Source organism: Mus musculus, chromosome 6 (assembly GCF_000001635.26).
Source record: "Mus musculus strain C57BL/6J chromosome 6, GRCm38.p6 C57BL/6J".
Lineage (NCBI taxonomy): Eukaryota > Metazoa > Chordata > Mammalia > Rodentia > Muridae > Mus > Mus musculus.
The window spans coordinates 67,741,915-67,759,131 of record NC_000072.6 but is presented as its reverse complement, the minus strand read 5'-3'; the positions used below and the strand labels follow the sequence as shown (position 1 = coordinate 67,759,131).

The 17,217-nt window shown below is 40.1% G+C and overlaps 1 pseudogene and 1 further gene; one reads left to right on the top strand and one right to left on the bottom strand.

Moving 5' to 3' along the window:
- Positions 1 to 17,217, bottom strand: part of Igk (immunoglobulin kappa chain complex) — a 3,171,119-nt gene that overhangs the window by 2,967,623 nt on the left and 186,279 nt on the right.
- Rpl18a-ps3 (ribosomal protein L18A, pseudogene 3) lies at positions 10,409 to 10,608 on the top strand (annotated as a pseudogene).

Genomic DNA, 17,217 nt, shown 5'->3' with positions numbered 1-17,217 from the left:
AAGTATGTACTATAGTACTTACTTTTTACTTACTATACTTACTATACTTACTATACATTCATAAACATCATATCTAATTATGAACATAGGCCCCATACATAAATATATACATTTTTCTCATAATGTTGAAATCTTTTTGGATCAATTTCTCTTAATCTTACATATCAAACAATCTTGACCTTCTGGTAGTTCATACTTACAGTCTTTTACTTATACATTTTTCAATTACCAAATTTTGTTTGAATGAAGACTAATGTTTTGTAAGTACAACTTTCTCCCAGTCATTGAATGAAGTCATACAGTACATGTTCTTCAGTAATTAATTTTCACACTAGAAATGTTTCTTTAAAGGTTCATTTATGTTCTGTGAATAAATTACTAATATATCTCTGTTGTAAGATCTTCTGGTAATGATAACATTTATTCTTGCATAAGGACTTTTTTTTCCCGTTACCTTGAGTACTTATCAGTAGAGATTCAATGAATGCTTTTATCAGTTTACACTTGAAAGTATCTTTCTTTTTTTTTTCTTTTTGCTTGTTCATACTGGTTTATTTGATGGTGGATGTAAATGTGTACAGTTTATTGGGAGTGTTTATGATAGGATGATCCAGTGTCCATGGTCCTCAGTAAAGTGTCATAGATACCTGTACCAGAGCAGGTAAAGGCAGGTAGGGACTGGCTCAACTTCTGCTGATGAACACACATCTTTATCTTAATTAGATACATGGGTGTGTACTTGACAAGTTACATATGAGATATAAAATGAGTTTTTTTGACTGCATATGGCTTATGCAGCAATGACAATGCTTTGTAAGTACAACTTTCTCCCAGTCATGGAAACATATATTTCAGTATACTCAAGAGATTCTTAATTATTCCATTATTGTTTTAATATTTTGGTTGGTTTACTAGTAAAAGGAAGAAAATATTTCCCCAAGTATCTAAGTAAGTGCATTGCTTATACTTAATTTTCAGCTCTCCTTGTATAATTCACTGTTCATTTTAATTATTTTCTCTAGGTCATTGACTACTGAATATGCACTTCATTTTGTTGCTATTACCTTCCAGATGTTTAAAGAAATATTGCCACTGTTATTAAATAAATGACAAGATATTAAGTGTAGTTACTTGTAGAAACATGTTGGTTATATTTGGGAACTGACTTGGTCATGTTGTCTATGGTAGCAATTATTTTCATAACTATATTCTCACAAATAGTTGGTGACTCAAATGACAGCTCAAGGACACCAAAAATCGAGCCTCAACTAGCTGCTGTGCAAAAAGACTTTGAACAATTTGCTATCCCTTGCACAAATTTCAGAACAAGTGCATATCTATATAAAAGCCATTACATATAGACACAAGTAAATCAGGTGTCATGGAAACTGCCTGAAACATTATCAAACAGCTGACTGTAAACAGGAAGCTAGAGCACTCTGACAGTATACTACATGGAAATTCTATTTTTCCCAGGATTTGAGATAAGTTAGTGTAATACCAATTTTTGAGTCATGAAAGAAGGTGTAAAGCCAGATTTTTTTCTTTTTTTTATTAGTTATTTTCTTCATTTACATTTCAAATGCTATCCCGAAAGTCCCATATACCCTCCCCCACTCTGCTCCCCAACCCACCCAACTCCTGCTTCCTGGCCCTGGTATTCCCCTGTACTGGTGCATAAGATCTTCACAAGACCAAGGGCCTCTCCTCCCATTGATGGCCAACTAGGCCATCCTCTGCCACATATGCAACTAGATACTTAGTTCTGGGGATTACTGGTTAGTTCATATTGTTGTCCCTCCTATAAGGTTACAGACCTCTTTACCTCCTTGGGTACTTTCTCTAGCTCCTTCATTAGAAGCCCTGTGTTCCATTCAATAGATGACTGTGAGCATCCACTTCTGTATTTGCCAGGCACTGGCATAGCCTCACAAGAGGTAGCTATATCAGGGTCCTGTCAGCAAAATCTTGCTGGTAAAGCCAGATTTTAAAAATGTGGCAAATGTAGAAAACACTGTGAAGACTAGGACATTTTCAAAATCTTTATTTCTTAAATAACTACTGTCTTTAAGAATCAAGGAACACTTCAAAAATGAGGACAATCTTTTTATTTAGTTTCGCATAGTGTATTTATTTTAAATTATAGTATAATTATATCACTTTTGAAAATGGAGCAATTACCTCAGAATACACTACATTAAAGGTAATATACATAAAGTAGTTCAGTATAAAAACATATATTAGAATTTTGGTACTGGGCATATAAGTTAAGTGATTAATAAACTGCTATGTATCTGAGAATGCTGCAAGTACAGAACACTGACAAACAGAATGATAGAAGGTGTGTGGACAACCTAAATTTCTTTTTATTTTTATTTTACAATTTTTTCTTAGACATTTTCTTCATTTACATTTCAAATGCTATCCACAAAGTCCCCTATACAATTTCTATTCACTGTTGATGGAACTGCAAATGGTCACACCACCTTGAAGGACAACAATCTGGTGATATTACCTCAAAGCCTTATCCTGTCATCCTGCAAGCTCTGTATAGACTTAAAGGATTTAAAACCTTATTTCCAGCTGGGCGTGGTGGTGCACACCTTTAATCCCAGCACTCAGGAGGCAGAGGCAGGGAGATTTCTGAGTTCGAGGCCAGCCTGGTCTACAAAGGGAGTTCCAGGACAGCCAGGGCTACACAGAGAAACCCTGTTTCTAAAAAAACAAAAAACAAAACAAAACAAAAAATCCTTTCCATACAAAAACCAGAATGGAATATCTATTGCAGCTTTTTTTTTAACTTTTAAAACCTGGAAATAAACATGATCCCTTGCTATAGGTGAATGAATAAACAACCTTTGGCATACCTAGCCATGGACTATCATTTAGCAGAAAGAAGAAATGAGATACTGACATCCGAAAATCGATGGTGGAAACATAGTTGCATATTCCATAAAGAAGCCAGTCTGAATACTTCATTACCTTATTTTTCAAACTATAGGATATTAAGAATAACCTAAAACTATAAAGCAGAAGAAATTTTGTTTTCCTATTAATGGAGGAGAAGAGCTATGGATAGACTTCACAAAATTTTATGCCAGGAAAACAGCTCTGTATGTTCCACAATGGAGGAAACATCCCAATATATAACTTTAAGCAGCAAAGTCATCAATTACATGAAAGCGTAGCAATGCACTGAGGAAATCATGTTCTCTGAGTGTCAATAATAATCATCCAGACCACGGTGAGTTCACATATTGCAACAAATGCAGCATTATGGTGGAAGATGCTTATAATGGGAAAAATGCTGAGCAGCTCAGGGACATTGAAGAAACATACAGCTTCATTGATTCTCAAACTTCTATGCTTTCAAAGGGAAACTAAGTGGTTTGCATCTTGACAGTCATCCATAACAAATGTTTGTAAAACCAACTTTAATTTGCCACTAATTTGAACTCATGACAACTCAACCTGAGTCTACGGAGCAATGGACACTTCAAGACCCACAGGGATCTTGATAGTTTCATGTTCTTTTTTTTTTTTTTTTTCATAAAAGAGTTACTGTATTCACTGTGTGTGCAAAATAGTTGGACAATTTTTTTTCTGAGCTCTAGTGGACAGTTCATGGAAGTCATAAAAAAATGGCTTTACTTATAAAAAGAAATTCACTCAGGATAAAAATATGATGTGTATTCTCAATTATCTGTGTGTGCCTGTAGAAGATTTCATTATATGGATCAAAACACTATTCCAATTTCACTTGGGGGAAAAAACGAGTACCACTTAATATCTTTATTCAGGCTTAAATATGTTTGTTCTGTGGTGTGGTTCAGTGGAATTAATGGTGCTTATTATATCAGAAAAATCATTCTCAGATATGTAATTATGTAGCTGAAGTGGAATAAATTCAGCTCAGCTAGAAGTGAACATCTGGGGTTCACTTAGCTAAGTGTGCCCATAAGCTTCTAGCCTAGTTGAACCTGAGAAATGCTCACAACAACTTAAATGTCCCATCAGAGGCAGATGGGCAACTCAGCTTCAACTTCTCCTTTCTGTCGTTTGTTCATGCTATGTATTACCAAAAGTGAGAAATTATAACCCTGGTGATAATGATAGGTTCCATCATCTTATGATTTCAGGTTGTTGATGCTGAGAGTAAAACCTGTCTGTGATATGCTACCACTGAACTTCAAGGGGATTCCAGAGATGGGATCAGCACCATACTTAATGAGGAGCCTTGGAGTCTGGCGTGGTTTTGTTGGTATCAGTGCATATGTATGGCATTGTCCCCATAGAATGGCAGTTGATGGTGACTCTCTTCCGTGGAGTCACACACAGGATATCTGGAGACTGAAACATTAAGGTGTCACCTCTGTAGGCTGAAACTATGTGGAACAAGTTACAACATGGCTGAGTACATGAAAAGCGTCTCTAGCTACTTAGAAAGGTAGAAGGAATATTGTTATTTTCTCAATTTTACCTCTAAACAGTAACAATTACATAACGTGCAGAAGTCCCAGATGAAGAAAAATATTTAGATATTTAATTAATATCCCTTCATTTCTAATAGTCTGACCTGAAATACAGAGGACCATGAACCCAACAAGCTGTGGTACTGAGAACATTTCCCTGTTTCTCTGTATATATGCTTATCAAGGGACAGGTCAAGATATACAATATAATGGTATAATATAATGGTATAAGCATCAGGTAGACTACTTGAAAGAGGCACTTATGTAAATAATAGGAGTTTCAAGTTGCTTTAAATACTAACACAGGTTAGTAGTCTCCTTGGTTCCTACCTGAAGATATTATGTCTCCCTCTGCTGGTCATCTGATAAAGTGTTGAAATTTGATAAAGTGTGGATGTTTTTCATATGCAGCGTAAAACAATGAGCATAATCTAATATGTTTCTTTGAGTTTCTGAATTCATGTGGAAAGATTAAATCCTCATACTTTTGTTTTCAATCCAGAGCAATATTGACTCCCTTACTCTGACTCAGGATTTGCTGAAGAGTCTTAAATTGTCTAAACATAAAGCAGTGATCCTCATGACACAACAGTGATGTCATGTCAATTAGACACTTGAAATCAGAAACTCCAATGATTTTCATGGAGGTATTCAATTCTCTAGAATATGGGGTAGAAACTTTAAAACATTTATGAGTTACTCCACTGAGAAAGAGTTTTAGAGAACAATATATCAAAATGATTCTTATCCTTTTTAAAGATGAAAACCGAGTTTTGCATTTGCGTGTCTTGCCAGTGAGAATAAGGTAGATGATGGCTAAGCATTTCTGAAGGTTTTAAAGAAATCATCCTGTCCCTCATATGAAATATAAATTAATTTGTCGTGAGACCATCACTGTGAGTCAGCCTGTATCAAGAGAGGAGCCTCCATCTTGTTGATGTTTTCAAAACTTTGGCCCTGTCTCTTGGGCCATAAAATAAGATAGAACATACTACTTTTTCTTTGTTTTCTTTTTCTTTTTGGTTATTTTATTTATTTACATTTCAAATTCTGTTCCCCTTCCCCGTCTCCACTCCTCAAATACCTCATCCCATCCCCACTCTCCTTTGTCTCTAAGAGGATACTCCTACACCCATTTACCCAATCCCTCCTCACTCTTCTAGCATCCCCCTACTCTGCCATATCAAGCCTCCACAGGAAAAAGTCCTTTATTCCCACTGATGCCTGATAAGACAATCCTTTGCTACATATCTTAGGTGCAGTCATGAATCTATCCATGTATACTCTTTACTTGGTGGTTTAGACCCTGGGAGCTCTGGGGGGGGGGGGGGTGTTAGTTGATAATGTTGTTCTTCTTATGGGGTTGCAATCCCCTTCAGCTCTTTCAGTTTCCCCCTAACTCTTCAATTGGGGGTCCCTAGATTCACTCTGGCGGTTGGCTGTGAATACCTACATCTGTATTAGTCAGGGGCTGGTAGAGCCTCCCAGGGGAGAGCTCTACCAGGCTCCTGCCAGCAAGTACATCTTGGCATCAGCAATTGTGTCCCATTGTGTCTCACAAGGTTGGGTATGCTGTGTCATCATTTTCACTGAATTCCAGGAAGTCTTTAATTTCTTTATTTCTTTTTTTTTCTTCTTCTTTCATTTTTGTATTAAATATTTTCTAATATCTAATAAAGAACATATAAAATAATAATTATTCATGGTTTTAAATTCCCAGAGTATATCATAAGTTAAAAGAAAACAAAAATGAATAAAATAAGGGGTTACAGTGAATGAATACAAACTTATATTCTGTGTTTCCTAGAAGGAGGAAGAAAACATGAGTAAGAAGGTAGTTTTACATCTATTTGCTTCTTTTTTTTTAATTAGATATTTTCTTTACATTTCAAATGTTATCCCCTTTCCTAGTTTCCCCTCCAAAAAAATCCCCTATCCCCTCCCCCACTCCCTGCTCCCCAACCCACCCATTCCCATTCCTGGTTCTGGCATTCCCCTATATTGGGGCATAGAGCCTTCACAGGACCACAGGCCTTTCCTCCCATTCATGACCCACTAGGCTCTGCTACATATATAGCTAGAGCCATAAGTTCCACCATGTGTTTTTTTGTTTTGTTTTGTTTTTGTTTTTGTTTTTGTTTTTGTTTTTGATTGGTAGTATAGTTCCAAGGAGCTCTGGGAGTACTGGTTAGTTCATATTGATGTTCCTTCTATGGGGCTCCAGTCCCCTTCAGCTCCCTGGCTACTTCATTGGGAACCTTGTGCTCCATCCAACAGATGACTGTGAGCATCCACTACTGTATTTACCAGGCACTGGCAGAGCCTCGCAGGAGACAGCTATATCAGGCTCCTTTCAGCAGTCACTTGTTGACATATCCCTTGTGACTGGGTTTGGTGGTTGTTTATGGGGTGGGTCCCCAAGTAGGGCAGTCTCTGAATGGTCCATTGTTAGTGGGATTGCAACTTGGTACAACCACTCTGGAAATCTATTTGTTTCTTATGTGTATGTATGTATGTATGTATGTATGTATGTATGTATGTATATTTAGGCATGTTCATTCCAATGAATACACATGAAAAACAAAATAAAACTGATGGGAGTCAGTCCTTCCTGCAGTGTTGGTCTAGGGAAAACATCAGGTTGTTTGGCTTGGTAGCAGGCATGTCTATGGAGAAATTGTCTGGACTAATAATAGATGTGCTAAGGACCAGCATTAGGTTAACAGTGGCATCGTCTGGCCACAGGTCCTGAGTAGCTTAAGCAGAGCAAACCATGGAGAGTAAGGCAATAAGCAGCATTCTTTATGGCCTGTGCTTCAGTTCCTGCCTCCTAGAACCTGCCCTGCTGGAGGTCCTGCCCTTAGTTTTCTTCATGGGAGGTAGAACTGTAAACTGACTTCCTTTGCTCTTTATGTTGCTATGGGTTATGGTTTTTATCATACTAGAAAACAATATTTTTTATCACAATGAAAAACAATCTGAATACACTTAGAGTTATCCCTTGCTTCCTATACACAATTAGTAAGAAAGGCTTCTTAAGAAAGGGTCTTTGGGGAGGATAGGAAAATATGAACACTCTTTCACCTTCTTAATTCTTACGAATACTAGTCCCATTCATAATTTTCCTCGATAAGGAAAATTACATTATGTTGCATTCTTGCTGCCTTTGAATAAGAATCTTTTCCAAACGCTGACACCATTGCATACACTAGCAAGATTTTATCGAAAGGACCCAGATGTAGCTGTCTCTTGTGAGATTATGCCAGGGCCTAGCAAACACAGAAGTGGATGCCCACAGTCAGCTAATGGATGGATCACAGGGCTCCCAATGGAGGAGCTAGAGAAAGAACCCAAGGAGCTAAAGGGATCTGCAACCCTATAGGTGGATCAACATTCTGAACTAACCAGTACCCCGGAGCTCTTGACTCTAGCTGCATATGTATCAAAGGATGGCCTAGTCGGCCATCACCGGAAAGAGAGGCCCATTGGACACACAAACTTTATATGCCCCAGAACAGGGGAACGCCAGGGCCAAAAAGGGGGAGTGGGCGGGTAGGGGAGTGGGGGTGGGTGGGTATGGGGGACTTTTGGTATAGCATTGGAAATGTAAATGAGCTAAATACCTAATAAAAAATGGAAAAAAAAAAAGAATCTTTTCCCCACTTAGTCTTCTGTGTGACATATATATATATATAACAGAGGAATACAAGTTCACAGAGGATCCATCTAGGTGAACACAAACTAGTTACACTTGTTTAATAACTCAGAATAATACATTTTTTTAACCCTCAATTCCCTGGTCGTCATTTAGAGATAGTAACTAGGGACTATGATGGTGGATCACAGTTACTCTGTAATCTAAACTCGACTGTAATCTAAACAAATGGGTACAGACCAAGACATAAGTGCAAACACCCTAGGTTTTGTTAAAGTAGACACAAATACACTATAGGAAGCATATTCAACAAATTGTGCTTGTCTAATTCGATACCTGTGTATAGAAGAATGTAAATAGGTCTGTATTTATTACCAGGAATAAAACTCAAGTTTACATTGAGAAAGAACTCAACATAAGTCCAGATGAAATGAACCTGACAGAAGAGAAAGTGGGGCATAGTCTAAATTCCTCAGCACAGGACTTAAGTGCCTAAATACAACACCTATAGCACAAGCACTAATATCAACAATTAATAAATGGGACCTCATGAAAACGAAAAGCTTCTAGAAGGCAAAGGACACTATCAATAAGACAGAGAACAACAGCCTATAGACTGGGGAAAGATTTCATCTACTCCAAATCCAATAGAGGACTCATAACAACAATAACGAAAAAAGCCAAAAAGAACTCAAGAAACTAGATATCAACAAACCAAGTAATCCAAATAAAAATCAGGTTCAGGTCTAAAAAAATTTCCCAGTGGAATCAAATGGCTGAACAAGACTTAAGGAAATGTTCAACATCTTTATTGATAAGGGAAATGCAAACCAAATGACTGTGAGGTTTTAACTTATACCTATCAGAATGACTAATATCAATAATGTAAGTACCACACATGCTGGTGAAAATGTGGAAAGGAAAACACTCATCTGTTACTGGTGGGAGTACAAATGTATGCAGCCACTATGGAAATCAATATGGTAGTTTCTTAGAAAGTTGGCAGTAAACTTACCTAAAGACCCATCTATACATACCACTGATGAACATACATAAAGGGATACTCTATCTTATCATAAGGATTCTGGTTCACTGATGTCTACAGTGGCATTATTCATAACAATCTAGACACCCATCAACTGAAGAAAGAATTAAGACATTGTGATACATGTACACAATAGAGAATTACTCAGGTGTAAAAATGGCATCATAAAATTTGTAAGAAAATAGAAGGGAAAGTCCCCAATCTTGGGAGACAGATTTCTCTGTCCTAGATAGGACAGAGAAATCTGTCTGGAACATATAAGGGTGACCCTCACATGGACTCCTAGTAATGGAGTATATAGAGCTTGAGCCAACTATCTTCTGTAACCAGAAAAAGTGTTCAGTGTTAAAGCTGAGACACCAACCCTCCAAAAAATATTTGACCTAAAACCTCTCCTGACTACAAGATATGCAATGATGAGGCAATGATGGCTTGGAACTTGTGAGAGTGACCAACTAATGACTGGTCTCCCCTAAGGCCAATGCCACAGGAGGAATTCTGTACCTAGTAATGTCTGGAACACCAGGAGGCTAGATAGCCCAGAAATCTAGCACACAATCAAACTGGTCCAAAAGCAAAGTGTAAATGAAATGATTCCCAATGATATTCTGCTGTGCTCATAGATCTGTGCATAGCCTATCATCATTACAGAGATCTCTTATGGCAGATGATAGGAGTTCATGCAGAGATGCACAGTCAAACATTATGCACAACCTTGGGAACCCAGAAGAAGAGAGAAAGAAGCAGGGAGACAGGGTAGCAAGGAATCCAGAGAACATGACCCACAAAATCAACAAAGCAGGACTTCATAGGAGCTCACAGAGATGACACAGCAATCACAAAGTCTGAATATGTGTCTGCACTAGATTCTTTGCATATATGTTATGCTTGTTTTGCTTGAAGTATATTGGAAGACTCCTAACAGTCGTAGTGTGGGTGTCTCTGACTCCATTGCCTACTACACTTGGGACTCTTTTCCTTCTACTGAATTACCTCATCCTGCATTAATATGAGGTATTGGGCCTAGTCTTACTGCATTTTGTTATGTGACTTTGGGTTGATATTGTTGAGGGGGAAGGGTGCTGCTCTTTTTCTGAGGGGAAATTAAGCAGTGGATGTGGAAGAGAGGGTCGGTGGAGAAGCTGGGGAGAGGGATAAGGAGGAAACTGTAGTTGAGATGTATTACATTAGAGAACAACGAAAAAGAAAAAAGCTAGCAATATAAAAGTAAATATAACTCCATCCAGATCATGAAGGTAGAAGAGATTGCAGCTGGCAAGTGCCGCCAGCCAGCTTTCAAGCAGTTGCAGGACTCCAAGATCAAATTCCCATTGACCCACCGCATTTTGCAGCACCAGCACAAGCCACGCTTCACCACAAAGAGGTCCAACACCGTCTTCTAGACACAGAGACCCACTGAATACAAACTTCAGACTATCCTTGATTGTTTGCTTCTGTGTCCCTGGAGAGGTCCCAGGTATTCATTAACAACACAGTAGCCCTACTTGCCAGCTTTGGCTCAGTGGCACCTTTCCATAGTTGTGTATCCCATTAAAGTAACTTCAACCCCACTTAAAAAGAAAAAGTAAAAACAGACAAAAATTTGGAGTGAATTGTTTCCAGTCCTCTAAATGGAATCTTCCTATTTTGGGTAGTGAACTTTTTAAAAACTCTTACCTTTTGCTGTTACTGAGATCTGGCTCAGTCAAGACTCTGCTGTCTCACAGCACTGTGTTTACCATAGACAATTTCCTCCCATAATATGGTACACACATATCATCTCACTCCAATGGATTTGGTGTATAAGTTCAGAAAAAAAATATCTACACTGGAATGGTGTGTCTTAATGAACATAGAATTGTGCCATAGGGTCTCAAAGCTTCCATATTTTTCCTAAGAGCACAGTACCATGTAGGAAAGACAATGTTGCACAAATCAGGTAATTTTCTATAGTTGGGTTAACATTCCTGCAGACAGCACACCACTGGGATGGAGCAGTAGAAGCTAAGCAGTTCATTGAACTAAGGCTATGTGTCTCTACACTCATCCTCAGTAATAGTGTTTAATCTTTCTCAGGGTACATGATGCCCCTAACCTCTGTGTTATCCATGACTCTTGCGCGCGCTGGAATGGCCAGCGAGAACGACGCTGCAACAGGATCCTTCTACACACATTTATTGGGGAGCTTCATTGCAGAGGTGAAGAGACCCCGAGCCCAGAACTGGTGCTGCTTATATAGGCCTAGGAGAGGCATGTCTCACACCCGGATTGGTTATGCACTAAGCCTCATTTGCATGTTCCTATCTGATTGGCTACTCTCTCTCTCTCTGTACCTCGCAGAGCCTCATTATCATACCTCATTTGCATGTCTCACATCTGATTGGTTATACTCCCAAAGCCTCATTATCATGCCCAGGCCAGGCAGTGTCTTTGCAAAAAACTTTACTGCATATGTACACATTGGTTATTTGTCCAAACTTATGCGTGGTGGCCAGCAGTAGTCAGTGCCACTCTGCAATGGCACATGTGGCTTCCCACACATGACTTGATCCTCCTGCTGACAGTACTTCTCAGCATCTCCACATCTATCTATCTTACTGTCCAGGAGACTATCAGTGGAGGTTGCTTCTGGATCATTGATTATTTTGTTTCTTGTTTCTAGTTCTACAAACTAGGCTAGTTGCTGACATATAGAGTGATAGAATAGGCTTCTCTGTGGGAATCCATTCCGGACTCCCTGGCCAGCTAGGACGGAAATCTGTGCCAGGCAGTAAACAAGCCCATATTTGGTGGATGGCTCACCATTAATCCCTAATTGGCTGAGCAAGCCTGCCTGGTGAGGTGATGTGACCTGTGGTGATTGGTTGAGGCGTGGTTGTGGCTTGAGTGGATAAAAACGCTTGTACCCCGAGACTCAGGGGACTTGAAGAGAGAAGCTGCCTGAGTAAACTGCATTAAGAACCGGTGCTTGCATTTTCCTTGCTGGTTGAGTTGGATGCAACAAGTGGTGCTGAAACCCGGGATCCGACTCCCCCACCAAAGAGGTTCAGAACTTTCTGCAGTCAGAGTCTGTCGATACGATGAGTATGATTAGTAACTCACCATCCCGTGGTTGGGATTAGGCTCTCAGTAAGAGGCAATAAGGCTCTCAGTAAGAGACAATAAGGCTCTCCCTCTGGAGACAGAAAGTGAAAGTAAGAAAGACTAGGTAGGGTAATAGAGACAGTCTATCCCTTTTTGTTGCTGTGGCAACTGTGTGGGGGAGGGAAAAGCAGCAAAAGGGGATTATTCAAAGTACCGAAAACCTCCTCCCGGGATTGAGCACAGTGGCATCACCAGGCCAGGGGCACCTCTGGTGGGGCAGAAGGTGATTGAATTTGGCATATGACAATCATCATCTATGTTTTGTTTAAAAGGCCACGGATATTTCAAGTGGCCATTTTGGAATTACACTTTTGTTTTTGTTTTGGGCAATTTTGCTCCAGAAGTTCATTAAAATTGACAAGAATCATCTCTGAAGTGAATTGATAGTAGTGAACAAATTCAATCAGCTACTAAAAGTCCCAGCCATTTCTTCAGTATTTTGGGTCAAACTGATTATATAAGTGGTTAAAGCACTTCATTTGGTGTTATTTTTGTCTCTTCCCCCTCTCCTGTTGGTGTTCTTCAGCTAAAACTGTAAGACATGTTTGATTTGTGTACCAAGTAGTTTCAGCAGTTTCAAATTACTGTTTAAATATTGCTGAAGTTTTGTGGCAGTTCATTTTACCTTCTGAGACTATGCCGGGGCCTAGCAAACACAGAAGTGGATGATCACAGTCAGCTATTGGATGGATCACAGGGCTCCCAATGGAGGAGCTAGAGAAAGTACCCAAGGAGCTAAAGGGATCTGCAACCCTATAGGTGGAACAACATTATGAACTAACCAGTAGCCCAGAGCTCTTGACTCTAGCTGCATATGTATCAAAAGATGGCCTAGTCGGCCATCACTGGAAAGAGAGGTCCATTGGACACGCAAACTGTATATGCCCCAGTACAGGGGAACACCAGGGCCAAAAAAAAAAATGGGAATGAGAGGGTAGGGAAGTGGGGGGGAGGGTATGGGGGACTTTTGGGATAGCATTGGAAATGTAATTGAGGAAAATATGTAATAAAAAAATTATTAAAAAAAGTTTTAGTAATTTTTGGCAAATAGATCAGCGTCCAGTACTGGAGTTACAGGTTGATGGAAAATCCATCTTGGGGATTTTAGATACGGGAGCTGATAGGTCCATAATTGCAAGGAAGGACTGGCCAAAAGGATGGCCGATTCAGGAGTCAGAACACATATTACAAGGCCTGGGCTATGCAAAGAGCCCAGACATAAGTGCCAGGATGCTCCCTTGGAAAGATAAGGAAGGGCATGATGGGATGTTTCAACCATATGTGCTTGAGCTGCCCATTACCTTATGGGGTAGGGATTTTTTGAAGAATCTACAATTAAGACTTACTAATGAATATTCTGATGCCTCCCAGAAGATGATAAAAGACATGGGATGGCATCCATCCTTCGGGTTGGGAAAAGGGTTGCAGGAAAGGAAGTCCCCGATTCTCTCAATTAAAAGAAAGCCTCCGGAAGGAATGGGTTTTTTCTAGGGGCCACTGGGGGAAGCATTCCCATAACCTGGAAAACTGAGGAGCCGGTGTGGGTGCTTCAGTGGCCATTATCCTCAGAAAAATTACAAGCTGCTAAGGAATTAGCTGTGCAACAAGATAAAATAGTGTCCTATTTAGGAGCAAGGATCGCCCCTACGGCCCTTTGGCCTCAAAAGATACAGTTGAGGGTTGATTCCTTGCATATTTTAAATGATTTTCAGAAATTGTTAGGTGATATCAATTGGATTCAGCCCTATTTGAAGATCCTAAATGTTAAATTAAAATCTTTGTTTCAAATTGTAGAAGGAGACTCAGAGTTAAGTTCCAAAAGGGAATTAACACCTGAGGCTAGAAAGGCCCTTACCCCAGTGGAAGAAGAATTGATTGAAGCCCAGCTTCAGCGTTGTAGAGAAGGGTTACCCATCATTTTGATAATATTACCTACTGAGATGCAACCCACAGGATTATTGTGGCAAGAAGGCCCATTGTTATGGATCCATTCCAAAATATCTACTGGGAGGACATTAGATCATTACCCTACAACAGTGGCTTCTTTAGCCTTGTTGGGAATTCAGCATTGTTTACAATTTTTTGGTATAAAACCCAGCTATTATAATCCCTTATGATGGGTATCAGCAAAAGGTCCTAACAGCAAATATTGATGAGTGGACTATTTTAGCCTGTATTAATGAGGGCCCATTTGATAATCATTATCCCAAACATCCTTTAATGACCTTTTTAAAGGAACATCCAGTCATTTTTCCTCAAGTGCTGAGGAAAACACCCACTAAGGATGCAGTTAACGTGTTTACTGATGGATCAAAAACCGGATGTGGAGTATATATAGTAGAGGGGAAAGATCCTGTGTTCAGGCAGTATTTTCCCTGTACTCCACAGAGGTCATTAAGGATTGTGATTTTCCTTTTAATCTAATTTCAGATTCACAATATGTAGTTAATTTAGTTTTATCCCTAGAAGTGGCTGGCCAAATAAAAGCTCATAGTACCATCCAAGCCTTGGCCTTACAATTACAGAAGTTGCTGTTGGAAAGATGCCAACCATTATATATTGGACATGTCCGTGCCCATAGTGGGCTTCCAGGACCCTTAAATAGGGGAAATGATATTGTGGATAATTTTACTCATATGGAGTTCATATTTTTAGCATCCCCTATGGAGTTAGCCTCACAATTTCATTAAATTTCATGTTAATGCTAAAACTCTGCAGAGAAAGTTTGGAATCTCTAGAGCACAAGCTCAGGATGTAGTCACTATCTGTGGACATGGCCTTGAGTTTCAACACCTGCCTTCTTATGGAGTGAATCCTAGAGGATTGCTCCCTCTACAGGTGTGGCAGATGGATGTGGCACATTTTTTAGAATTTGGCAAATTGAAATACATTCATGTATCCATTGATACATGTCCAGGAATAGTTTATGCATCTCCCACGGCAGGGGAAAAGGCCTCCTATGTTATACCCCATTGTTTGGAGGCCTGGGCAGCTTGGGGTAAACCCCAACAACTTAAAACAGATAATGGCCTTGCATATACTGCCAAAACCCTGGTGTCTTTTTGTCAACAGATGGAAGTACAAGTTAAACATGGCCTGCCATATAATCCTCAAGGCCAAGGAATCATTGAACGAGCACATAGAACCTTAAAAGAATTATTAATAAAACAAAAAGGGGGAATAGGCTATGGCCATACCCCAAAGATAAGACTCTCCTTAGCATTTTTTACCTTCATTTTTTTACAATTGGATAAGGAAGGTCGCTGCTGCTGAACGACATGCTAATACCAGCCCCAGTAAACTGGGGTATGCTAAATGGAAGGATGTGCTTACAGGATCATGGAATGGTCTGGATCCCGTGTTGGCCTGGGCAAGAGGGTCTGTTTGCATGTTTCCACAGAATCGTGCAGAGCCAGTGTGGGTTCCGGAGCAGCTAGTGCAACGCTGTCAAAATGAAGAAGCTGATCTTGCTGGTAATGAGCATGTGTCTCTGCCTCTGATGGGTGCGGAACCCAGATGGGGGATACTGTCGGTGTTTCCCAGGCCAATGCCTCTTTGTCATGATGCTTCCTGTTAAGAAATTCCTGTTAAGAAATAGGACTGCAAATTTTGATGGCAAGATGAATGAGCTTCGCTCAGCGATTGTCACTGTGAATTCTACCCAAGTAGATCCTGGCTTGGCATTGGGAAAGAATGGGCTGGGATAGGTGCCCTCGCTGTGGCCCTTGTTTTGGCATGCATGTTGTGTTTATGGTGTATGTGTCGGTTGCGGAATGCCCAGGTCCGCACTGCTGCCATGGTGGTGCAAGCTTTTGCCACAGTGGAAGCAGGGCAGTCACCTCAGATTTGGCTTGCTGCCATGAAGAATGAACAATGAAGCCATGGCTCCGTAGGGTTTTAAGGCTAAGCACTGCACAGAGGTTAGTCTGGAAGCTGTTTGACAATCTCTGGGAGGTATGTCTGATTGCATGAGGGTTGAGTGTCCTAGTGTCCTTCCCCCAGGAAAAATGGCACGGGAGCAGGTCAGGGTTGCTCTGGGTAAAAACCTGTGAGCCTAAGAGTCAACCCTGTACATGGCCCCTATTTCTGCACACTGGGGATCAGACCTCTATCTTCACTCACGGAGCTTGCTTCAAAAGAATATAAAAGGGGGAATTGTGGGAATCCATTCCAGACTCCCTGGCCAGCCCAGACGGAAATCTGTGCCAGGCAGTAAACAAGCCTATATTTGGTGGGTGGCTCACCATTAATCCCTGATTGGCTGAGCAAGCCTGCCTGGTGAGGTGATGTGACCTGTGGTGATTGGTTGAGGCGTGGTTGTGGCTTGAGTGGATAAAAACGCTTGTACCCCGAGACTCAGGGGAGTTGAAGAGAGAAGCTGCCTGACTAAACTGCATTAAGAAAAAACAGTGGTTGCGTTTTCCTTGCTGGTCGAGTTGGACACAACACTTCTCCTCAAGTTCCAGTCTGCCATGCAAAAAGAATCCCTGAAACATTAAGTGACATCAATGGTGTTAATGACTGTAAGAGCTGTGGGATTTTTCTGTGGATAGGAATGACAGAGTGGTCTGTTTTAGCCTGTGGTACTCCCATCACTAAGTCCCACCAATAGAGCTCTTGTTTGAGACACAGGTTGTTTCATACTTCTACTCTGTATTCTTTCAGCTTCCTCTTGCTAATCTGCTTTTTTAGTTTTTAAGTTTGCTTTTGAATAATTTTATGGATAAGAGTGGTTTCACTGCTATTTATGCATGGCAATGTGCATGCCTGTGCCTGGGAAAGTCAAAAGAAGTCAGCAAATTCCATAAAACTGGAGTTATAAATGGTTTTGAACTACCAAGTCCATGCTAACAAGTGAAGCCAGCTCTTCTGCAAGACCAGCCAGTGCTCCTAATTGTTTT